The following is a 12,133-nucleotide window of genomic DNA, read 5'->3' as shown; positions in this document are numbered from 1 at the left end:
GTGTATAACAGCCAAAGAGGACCCGTTTCTTCAAAACGTGGGGTTTTTGGAGGTACGACCCACACTTATCTGAGATTCAATCCACATAATTGAGGTTGAGCACTGACTGCTGCCCTGATACCAGAGTCAGCCAACCTCCCACAATACACTGCACTTTGGTAACAGCACAATTCTAAATGCAGCTCTGGAGGTGACAAAAAAAAAAAAAATAAAAGCAGTAAATCTGAGATTTTGACTCTTACACATATGGATAAAGGATTCTCCAGTACTAGCAGGTGTTCCTTTACCCCTTGTTTCCATATCTGTTCCTTCCTTTGTGGTTTTGTTGCCTTTAGTCTGAACCTATAATATTCACTTTAAAATAACAACAAGCAAAACCAATGGGTGAACAGGTGTGTCCGAACTTTTGACTGGTAATGCAGGTAGTGTATTAACTCCATGTAGTATATGTATAGCGTATTGTATTCAGAGTATATAGTGTGTGTAGTATATACAAAGTGTATATAGTGTGTGTAATGTATAGTGTGTAAGTACGATCTGTAGTGGGAGTGTTATAACTACAGTGTGTAATATATGTATTGTGTATAGTATATACAGTATATAATGTATGAAGTGTGTAATGTGTATATGTACTATCTGTAGTATGTGTAGTGTACCAATAGTGTATTCAGAGTATGTAATGTATGCAGCATATATAAAGTGTATGTAGTGTGTGTGCAATGTATAGTGTATGTGTGTGATCTGTAGTGGGAGTGGTATAAGCACAGTGTGTAATGTATGTATTGTGTATAGTATATGTATGAAGTGTGTGTGCACAATATGAATATGTACCTGTAGTGTACAGTATATTAATATTGTGTAGGTAGTGTGTCTGTGTAATGTATATATACTATCTGTATTGGGAGTAGCATAAGTATAATGTGTGTAATGTGTGTAGTGTGTATAGTATAATCAGTGTGTATAATGTATGACGTGTGTGTGTAATGTGTGTATGTACTATCTGTAGTATGTGTAGTGAAAGTATAGTGTATTCATTTATGTACCGTATGTAGTATATATTTATATTGTGTATGTAGTGTGTGTGTAATGTATGTATAGTGTATATGTACTCACTAGTGGGTTTAGTATAAGTATAGTGTGTTCAATGTGTAATGTACGCAGTGTGTATAGTGTAATCAGTGTGTATGCATTGTGTGTGTGGAACAAATAGTGTATATTTACTACTGGAAGTGTACGTAATTTCAGTATAGCATATTTAGTGTATGTAGTATATGTATAATGAATGGAACGTATTGTGTGTAATGTATGTATAGTGTATATGTACTATCTGTAGTGTGTGTAGTGTGTATGTAATACATGTAGTGTGTGTAATGTATGTATAGTGTATGGGTACTATCTGTACTGTGTGTAGTGTATGTAATACATACATTAAAGGTGAGGGGCCACCAGTAATTAAGAGAGAGGCACAAACCTATACAGAGACAGTAAAAAAACTGGAGTCTGAACTGAGAAAGTAAATTAATGTGTATGCACAATGTAAGTGCATATTAACACATGACCATTAACCAGAGAAAACAAAAAGCAAAAAGCTTTTTGCTTTTTGTTCTATTCAGAGACAGTGCTGCTTTCTACTAAGTGTTTATTTCACCGTCAATGCAGGATTCACAGCTACACTGCACAGTACTGATGTATGGTGTGCTCCATGCTGCTGATTTCTACTAACTACACTAGAGCTGGATTTACAGCTACACTTCTAAAGTCCTTTGTGCTGTGGCTGCTTTCTAGCAAGTTTTTTTCTTTATCTCACCCTTGGGCCCACAGTGGCACTAGGACCCAGTTGCAGCTGCAGCCTCTGCATCCCCAAAGCCATAGAGCGACATGCATCACTGAGCTATAAGGCACCATGTGCCTCCATACAGGATCGGCACATAAGGACAAACCGGTACAGGTAGAGTCGAATTATCTGAGTCATGCAACTGTGTGATTTGTCACCCGGAAGTAGTGACAGCAAGCAGAGATCTTGAAAACTGAATGCAACTGATATAGAAAATATTTTGGAAAATGCTTTAAACTTTTGTATGTTTTGATTGCTAAACCTGGAATATATTGTAAGATGGCTGACGGCCGAGTCCTGGAGGGGAGATATGTGTCATCACGGCTGTTAGCTGCAGTGATGTGAGCTCGGAAGTATGCTCCAGCACATATAGTGCTGGGAGAGTTATTTGGCCGTTCCAGGGCCGGGTATTACGAGCGGTCATAAGAGCTGGGTGGGAATGACGGCTCACATATCCCCACCCCAGGGGCATCGTTTGGATAATAAAATGGAGGCCAGATGTCTCATTCAGTGTCTGTGGCTGGAGGTGTGGAGACCTCCATCGTGTGTGCTGAAGACACTGCCCTGAGCGGGCGGGCCCGCAGTGCTGTATGGACTGGTTATTTTCCTGTTTGCTTTTCACTTTCTGCCAGAAAAGGCTGCTCGTTTCTTTTGGCTATCAACAGCGGTTTATGCAGTTTTAATAAACTTGCTTGGACATTTCAGCCATACCGCTTCCTACGACCACCTCAACCGCAGCCCAGTGAGAACAGACCCCGACAATACTTATTAAATGGACGCAACCTAAAATAATGGAAGGACCACACAAGATCCCCCTGCAATATTAGCTTCACATTGGGCTTATACTAATGCAAATATGTACCAGACTATAAATATAGAGAGAGGAACAGAGAACAAGAGAGACAGAGAAAGGGAAGGAAGAGAGAGAAGAAGGAAGAGAGAGAACAAGGAAGAGAGAATAAGGAAGAGAGAGAAGAAGGAAGAGAGAGAACAAGGAAGAGAGAATAAGTAAACGAGAAGAAGGGAGAGAGAGAACAAGGAAGAGAGAATAAGGAAGAGAGAGAAGAAGGAAGAGAGAGAACAAGGAAGAGAGAATAAGTAAACGAGAAGAAGGAAGAGAGGACAGAGAGGAGGAGAGAAGAAGTAAGAGAGAGGGAGAAAGAGAGAACAAGGGAGAAAGGGAAGAGTGGGGAAGAGAGATAAAGGAAGAGACAGGGAGGAAGACAGAGAGAGGAAGAGAAAGAAAGGAAGAGAGAGAGAGGGAGGAAGAGAGAAAAAGTACAAGAGCAGAAGGTAGAGAGAGGATGGAAGAGAGGAAGAAAGAGAGAGGAAGAAAGAGGGAGGAAAAGAGAGAATGAAAGATAGAGGAAGGAAGAGAGAGAAGGAAGAGCAAGGAAAGGAAGAGCAAGTGACAAAGAGAGAGAATGGAACAGAGAGGAAGGAAGAACAAGGAAGGAAGAGAGGGAGGAAGAGAGAGGAAGGAAGAGAGAAAATGTAACAAAGAGGAAGGAAGAGCAAGGAAGGAAGACAAGAGAAAAAAAGAGAGAGGAAGGAAGAGAGAGCAAGGAAGATAAAGGGGGCAAGAGAGAGGGAGGATGAGCGAGGGAAGAAGAGAGACGGAGGAAGAGAGAGGATGGAAGAGGGGAAGGAAGAGTGACGGAGGAAGAGTGAGGAAGGAATGAAGAGTGAGGAAGTAAGTAAGAGCAAGGGAGGAAGAGAGAGGAAGGAAGAAAGAGAATGGAAGAGCAAGGAAGGGAGAGGAAGGACGAGAAAGGGAGGAAGAGAGAGGGAAGGGGGAAGTAAGAAAATTCTGAATGAAAATATAAAATCATGGATTCCAAAACTGAAGGAATCCACAATAAATAAAGTAAGAAGAATTGCAAAATGACAGAACTAAAGAAAACTAAAAGAAAATGTAAAAATGACAAATCAGTCAATATATAATATGCAAAAATGACAAAAAATTATGCATAAATGTAAAAAAAAAATAGATGCAAAAATAAAACAAAAAAATATGAAAAAAATAGAATAAAAGAGAAAATAAAAAATGGAAAATTTACAAAACTAGAAAAAAAAATTGCAACAATCACAAGACATAAAAAATCAAGATGAAATATAAGCAAAGAAAGAAAAAGTAAATTAAAAACCAAATTAAAACTTTGTATGTCCGGTTTGGGTCCGGTTTGGGTATTGTGCTGTGTTATAATCTCCTCTCCGTGTTTACCAGGGGGACGTGCGGCAGCTACAATTGACCAGTTCCAGAATTGTCTGTGTCACATTCCGGCCGTAATAATAAACAAGAAAAATACCCAACATCACTACCATCTATATTCTGCATGCAGATGTAGCAGGGCTGAACCTGTCATTACGCTCAAAGGCATTTTTGGCACATTTTTCCGAGGCACAAAGTGAATTTTTGCCATTGACCTGGGTGGACATTTTCTTGGGGCAGGTCACGGTGAATTTTAACTGAACCACGCGCCATTATGTCGCAGTTCTGGCCACATTTCCTGCCGCTGCCTCTAAGATTATAAAAATACAGAGCTAAACTTTCTCTGTGCACTGAAAATCTAAGATAATGGCAAAGGTTTGTCTGCGGTCCTATGTAAAACCAATGATAACACATTGCAATATGGCCTAGAGTTGGACCAAATGACAAACTCAGCACTGCTACATCTCAGCATAGAAAATTTGTCCAAAATTCTCACAAATCAAATAAATCTGGAGATGTGTTTAAAACACCGAGGATTAATAAAACCTTGTCTTGAAGCTGCACTTGCACTGTGCAAGGCGACATAAGATGTAGCAGAGCTGATTTTGTCATTTCTCAGTTTTGTCACTTCCAATGCAAATAAAAAGAAAAATGACAAATGACATACTCAGCTCTGCTACATCAACCCAAAGGAACTAACTCACAGAAAATATAACAGGAGGAAAATGACATCATAGTAGAAGTACAACCCCCAGAGGAAAAAGTCTGGAGCAGGATTACATTTCCTCTTTTTTCTGGATGTAGCAGTGCTGAGTTTGTCATTTCATATTTAAAGCAGTTAAGATGTTGCAGCTGAAGTCCTATGTAAAAACCCCTGACACGTGGAGAGTTGCGTCAAATGACAAATTCAGATATCCTACAACCCAAAGAACATAATCAAAGCGATTGGAAAAATATATTATGGAACTACAACCCCCAGCAAGGACTGCAGGTTTTTTTTTTTTCAATGTCCCAGCAACTTACAAGTAATGATGTAGCAGAGCTGGAAAAGTTATATCAGGAGAAGTCAAAGAGTTAAGATAATGCAGTAGGTTTTACCTGCAGTCCTATGTAAAAGCACAGATGATAAATGACAAACTCGGCTCTGCTACATCAGCGAGGTTACGTATATGAACGACAGACATCTGGGATGTTACTCACCGCTGGAATATGTGCTACTGGATGGAGAGGAGACGAGTGTGTGGGAGCGCGAGCAAGCAGGGATGGATGCTGATGCTGGGAGGGACGCTGCGTCTCATCTATCTGCAGGACGGTGCCCAAACTTCTCTGTGTCCACACCCACTGCTACACTGTGCCACACACACACGCACAACAGGGGCACGTTCTCCCCAGACGAGTCAATAGGATCATTGGCCAAAAAAAACATACATTTATCTGGATCTGGAAAAGCTGGGTGACAGCCAATCTGTCTGCCAAGACAGGGGCTGTCAACTTTTTCCAGAATACTGAAAGTCAAACCAATCTGGATTTGCAGTGAAAGATTCACAACTTCTGTCCAGCTGTATAACAGGATATTCAGTATTCTAAGAAAGCTGGGTGACTGCTAATATGGCTGCCATGACCTGGGCTATAACTTTTCCAGCTTCCTGAAAAGCAAGCCAGCTGAGTTAGACAATAAAAGGTCCCAGTTTTTGCATGCCTGTATATCTGGGAAGATATGCCATTCAGGATTCTAGTAAAGCTGAGTGATAAACAATATGGTTAGTAAAACAAGGGTTGTGATGACTTTTACAGATTTCTGAGAGGTAATCCAGACAATTTAGGCAATAAACGATCTTGGTTTTTGCACACGTGTATAGCTGAGCGTGTTTCCCATTCAGGATTCCAGGAAAGCTGGGTGATTCCCAATATGTGTGCCATAACAGGGGCTGTGACAAATTTTCAGATTCCTGAATGGAAACCCAGCTGAGTTATGCAAATGGTCTCTGCTCAATATGCCTGTATAAGTGGGCAGACAAGGTTCGGGATTCTAGGAAAGCTGGGTGACCAGCAATTCGCAAGGATTTTGACTCAGTTTTCCCAGCAACCTGAATGATAACATGGTCTAGTTATGGAATAATAGGTCCCTATCTATATATGGCTGTATAACAAGGCAAATGTAACATTCAGGATCCTAGGAAAGCTAGGTGATCGCAAATATGTTTGCCGCGACAGGGTTTGTGATAACTTTCACAGATTCAAAAAAGGTAAACTAGCCAACTTAGACAGAAAAGGGTCTGGACTTTTACCTGTACAACTGGGCAGGATTATTATTCAGGATACCTGAATGGCTGTCATTACAGGGGTTTTATAACTCAACTTTCCCAAAATCCTGAATGGCAAAGCAGCCAAGTTCTACATAAAGATGCCCATGCTTTCTTGCAGATCTGTATAATTGAGTGGATATATCATACAGGATACTAGAAAAGTTGGGTGCCCCCAAATATGGCTGCCGTGACATGGATTGTGACTTTGCCAAAATACTGATTGGCAAAGCAGTCTAGATATGAAGCAACAGATTCAGTCCCTCTATGTGGTGGTATAACAGGGCAGAAATCGCTCAGGATTCAAAGGAAGTCCTAAGAGAAATTTAACATTCAGGATTCCAGAAAAGCTGTGTGACCACCAGTATGGCTCCCATGACAGGGTTGTTAACTCAGCTTTCCAAAAATCCTTAATATAAACAGTGCAGATCCCGACTTTTGATTGACTGTAACTGTGTAGCTTCATCATTCAGGGTCATAGGAAAGCTGCGTGACAATCTGTGTGATGGTCGCCCTTTTGGAAAACATACCTGACTTGCTGCCTATGTATAGTTTTTCATCATGACTGGACTAGATCAAACTGTCTGACAGGTAGGAAGACAGTTGCAAATGTCTGTGAGGCGGTTTACTTCAGGTGGACTGCGTGTCCCATCATGCAACTGGGTCATTCATGTACTGAGCATGTGCAGACTATGGAAATTAATCATTACAGCAGTGGCCAATGGTCACTCAGCTTTCTGTGACTCACAGACTATGGAAAAGCTGGGTGATAAACTCTGAGGAGGCCACAAATTGGTTGTAGAATAGAAAGTAAAGAAAATAATAGGAGTCATACAGAAGTCAGCAGTAATGGATCAATAACCGACATCTGTACATATCAATAAACTCCACCGCCACATACTGCAAGAGGACGTCCATGAAGGTCACTGTCTACCAGGAACCGTCCAATCATCTCACCAGGACGAAGAACATCAATTATTAAAGCTCCCGGAAACCTCAGTAATGGCTGACAGTAGGTCCCAGTGTACTGACCGCCACCACTACAGACGAACAGGACAAACTAAGAGATACTGCCATAGAGGGATGTATTATAGTAGTTACATTTCTATAGGGGCAGCATTATAGTAGTTATATTCTTATACATAGGGGCAGTATTATAGAAGTTATATTCTTGTACATAGGGGCAGTATTATAGTTATATTCTTGTACATAGGGGGCAGTATTATAGTAGCTATATTCTTGTACATAGGAGCAGTATTATAGTAGTTATATTCTTGTACATAGGAGCAGTATTATAGAAGTTATATTCTTATACATAGGGGCAGTATTATAGTAGTTATATTCTTGTACATAGGGGCAGTATTATAGAAGTTATATTCTTGTACATAGGGGCAGTATTATAGTAGTTATATTCTTGTACATAGGGGCAGTATTATAGAAGTTATATTCTTGTACATAGGGGCAGTATTATAGTAGTTATATTCTTGTACATAGGGGCAGTATTATAGTAGTTATATTCTTATACATAGGGGCAGTATTATAGAAGTTATATTCTTGTACATAGGGGCAGTATTATAGTAGTTATATTCTTATACATAGGAGCAGTATTATAGAAGTTATATTCTTGTACATAGGGGCAGTATTATAGTAGTTATATTCTTATACATAGGGGCAGTATTATAGTAGTTATATTCTTATACATAGGGGCAGTATTATAGAAGTTATATTCTTGTACATAGGGGCAGTATTATAGTAGTTATATTCTTGTACATAGGGGCAGTATTATAGTAGTTATATTCTTATACATAGGGGCAGTATTATAGAAGTTATATTCTTGTACATAGGGGCAGTATTATAGTAGTTATATTCTTATACATAGGGGCAGTATTATAGAAGTTATATTCTTGTACATAGGGGCAGTATTATAGTAGTTATATTCTTATACATAGGGGCAGTATTACAGTAGTTATATTCTTGTACATAGGGGCAGTATTATAGTAGTTATATTCTTGTACATAGGGAGCAGTATTATAGTAGTTATATTCTTGTACATAGGGGGCAGTATTATAGTAGTTATATACTTGTACATAGAGGCAGTATTATAGTAGTTATATTCTTGTACATAGGGGCAGTATTATAGCAGTTATATTCTTGTACAAAGGGGCAGTATTATAGTAGGTATGCTCTTGTACATAGGGGCAGTATTATAGTAGTTATATTCTTGTACAAAGGGGCAGTATTATAGTAGGTATGCTCTTGTACATAATAGCAGTATTATATTAGTTATATTCTTATACATAGGGGGCAGTATTATAGTAGTTATATTCTTGTACATAGGGGCAGTATTATAGCAGTTATATTCTTGTACAAAGGGGCAGTATTATAGTAGGTATGCTCTTGTACATAGGGGCAGTATTATAGCAGTTATATTCTTGTACAAAGGGGCAGTATTATAGTAGGTATGCTCTTGTACATAATAGCAGTATTATATTAGTTATATTCTTATACATAGGGGGCAGTATTATAGTAGTTATATTCTTGTACATAGGGGCAGTATTATAGTAGTTATATTCTTGTACATAGGGAGCAGTACTATAGTAGTTATATTCTTGTACATAGGGGCAGTATTATAGTAGTTATATTCTTGTACATAGGGAGCAGTACTATAGTAGTCATATTCTTGTACATAGGGGCAGTATTATAGTAGTTATATTCTTGTATATAGGGGGCAGTATTATAGTAGTTATATTCTTGTACATAGGGAGCAGTACTATAGTAGTTATATTCTTGTACATAGGAGCAGTATTATAGTAGTTATATTCTTGTACATAGGGGCAGTATTATAGTAGTTATATTCTTGTACATAGGGGCAGTATTATAGTAGTTATATTCTTGTATATAGGGGGCAGTATTATAGTAGTTATATTCTTGTACATAGGGGCAGTATTATAGTAGTTATATTCTTGTACATAGGGGCAGTATTATAGTAGTTATATTCTTGTATATAGGGGGCAGTATTATAGTAGTTATATTCTTGTACATAGGGGCAGTATAATAGTAGTTATATTCTTGTACATAGGAGCAGTATTATAGTAGTTATATTCTTGTACATAGGAGCAGTCTTATAGTAGTTATATTCTTGTACATAGGGGCAGTATTATAGTAGTTATATTCTTGTATATAGGGGGCAGTATTATAGTAGTTATATTCTTGTACATAGGGGCAGTATTATAGTAGTTATATTCTTGTACATAGGGAGCAGTACTATAGTAGTCATATTCTTGTACATAGGGGCAGTATTATAGTAGTTATATTCTTGTATATAGGGGGCAGTATTATAGTAGTTATATTCTTGTACATAGGGAGCAGTACTATAGTAGTTATATTCTTGTACATAGGAGCAGTATTATAGTAGTTATATTCTTGTACATAGGGGCAGTATTATAGTAGTTATATTCTTGTACATAGGGGCAGTATTATAGTAGTTATATTCTTGTATATAGGGGGCAGTATTATAGTAGTTATATTCTTGTACATAGGGGCAGTATTATAGTAGTTATATTCTTGTACATAGGGGCAGTATTATAGTAGTTATATTCTTGTATATAGGGGGCAGTATTATAGTAGTTATATTCTTGTACATAGGGGCAGTATTATAGTAGTTATATTCTTGTACATAGGAGCAGTATTATAGTAATTATATTCTTGTACATAGGGGCAGTATTATAGTAGTTATATTCTTGTATATAGGGAGCAGTATTATAGTAGTTATATTCTTGTATATAGGGACAGTATTATAGTAGTTATATTCTTGTACATAGGGGAAGTATTATAGTAGTTATATTCTTGTACATAGGGGGCAGTATTATAGTAGTTATATTCTTGTACATAGGGGACAGTATTATAGTAGTTATATTCTTGTACATAGGGGCAGTATTATAGTAGTTATATTCTTGTACATAGGGGCAGTATTATAGTAGTTATATTCTTGTATATAGGGGGCAGTATTATAGTAGTTATATTCTTGTATATAGGGACAGTATTATAGTAGTTATATTCTTGTACATAGGGGCAGTATTATAGTAGTTATATTCTTGTACATAGGGGGCAGTATTATAGTAGTTATATTCTTGTATATAGGGACAGTATTATAGTAGTTATATTCTTGTATATAGGGGCAGTATTATAGTAGTTATATTCTTGTACATAGGGGCAGTATTATAGTAGTTATATTCTTGTATATAGGGGGCAGTAGTATAGTAGTTATATTCTTGTACATAGGGGCAGTATTATAGTAGTTATATTCTTGTATATAGGGGGCAGTATTATAGTAGTTATATTCTTGTACATAGGGGCAGTATTATAGTAGTTATATTCTTGTACATAGGGGCAGTATTATAGTAGTTATATTCTTGCATATAGGGGGCAGTATTATAGTAGTTATATTCTTGTACATAGGGGCAGTATTATAGTAGTTATATTCTTGTACAAAGGAGCAGTATTATAGTAGTTATATTCTTGTACATAGGAGCAGTATTATAGTAGTTATATTCTTGTACATAGGAGCAGTATTATAGTAGTTATATTCTTGTACATAGGGGCAGTATTATAGTAGTTGTATTCTTGTACATAGGAGGCAGTATTATAGTAGTTATATTCTTGTACATAGGAGCAGTATTATAGTAGTTATATTCTTGTACATAGGAGCAGTATTATAGTAGTTATATTCTTGTATATAGGGGGCAGTATTATAGTAGTTATATTCTTGTATATAGGGGCAGTATTATAGTAGTTATATTCTTGTACATAGGGGACAGTATTATAGTAATTATATTCTTGTACATAGGGGCAGTATTATAGTAGTTATATTCTTGTATATAGGGGCAGTATTATAGTAGTTATATTCTTGTATATAGGGGCAGTATTATAGTAGTTATATTCTTGTACATAGGGGCAGTATTATAGTAATTATAGTCTTGTACATAGGAGCAGTATTATAGTAGTTATAGTCTTGTACATAGGAGCAGTATTATAGTAGTTATATTCTTGTACATAGGGGGCAGTATTATAGTAGTTATATTCTTGTACATAGGGGTAGTATTATAGTAGTTATATTCTTGTACATAGGGGGCAGTATTATAGTAGTTATATTCTTGTACATAGGGGCAGTATTATAGTAGTTATATTCTTGTACATAGGGGCAGTATTATAGTAGTTATATTCTTGTACATAGGGGCAGTATTATAGTAGTTATATTCTTGTACATAGGGGGCAGTATTATAGTAGTTATATTCTTGTACATAGGGGCAGTATTATAGTAGTTATATTCTTGTATATAGGGGGCAGTATTATAGTAGTTATATTCTTGTATATAGGAGGCAGTATTATAGTAGTTATATTCTTGTATATAGGGGGCAGTATTATAGTAGTTATATTCTTGTACATAGGGGGCAGTATTATAGTTGTTATATTCCACGTTCTATATGACCACGGACATCATTATTATTCCACAGATGTATCAGAAACCGTACATCAGGGACATCGGGGGGGGGGATCAGTGTCCTCCATTTGGTGGGGGAGAATGTATTGGGGGCCTCCTTGTTTCTGGAGAGGGCTGTGCTATACATGACTCTTTTGCACACTTGTGTGGTAGTTTGCACTTTTTCTGTAGCAGCTGGGTAATGCCTGTACATGTAGGGGGGACTCTGCTCACCAGAAATTATTACACAGGTATAATATTTATGAACGCTTAAAATAGTAGTCGTGGGGGCGTGGTCAATCACT

The 12,133-nt window shown here is 37.4% G+C and overlaps 1 protein-coding gene across 2 annotated transcripts in view; it reads right to left on the bottom strand.

Moving 5' to 3' along the window:
• The window catches only part of USP35 (ubiquitin specific peptidase 35), a 46,312-nt gene that overhangs the window by 33,922 nt on the left and 257 nt on the right, over positions 1–12,133 (bottom strand). The window lies entirely within an intron of this gene.

Source organism: Dendrobates tinctorius, unplaced genomic scaffold, assembly GCF_039654945.1.
Source record: "Dendrobates tinctorius isolate UK_male_01 unplaced genomic scaffold, ASM3965494v1 ptg000157l, whole genome shotgun sequence".
Taxonomy (NCBI): domain Eukaryota; kingdom Metazoa; phylum Chordata; class Amphibia; order Anura; family Dendrobatidae; genus Dendrobates; species Dendrobates tinctorius.
The sequence above is the reverse complement of the archived record's forward strand: the minus strand, read 5'-3'. Positions and strand labels throughout refer to the sequence as shown.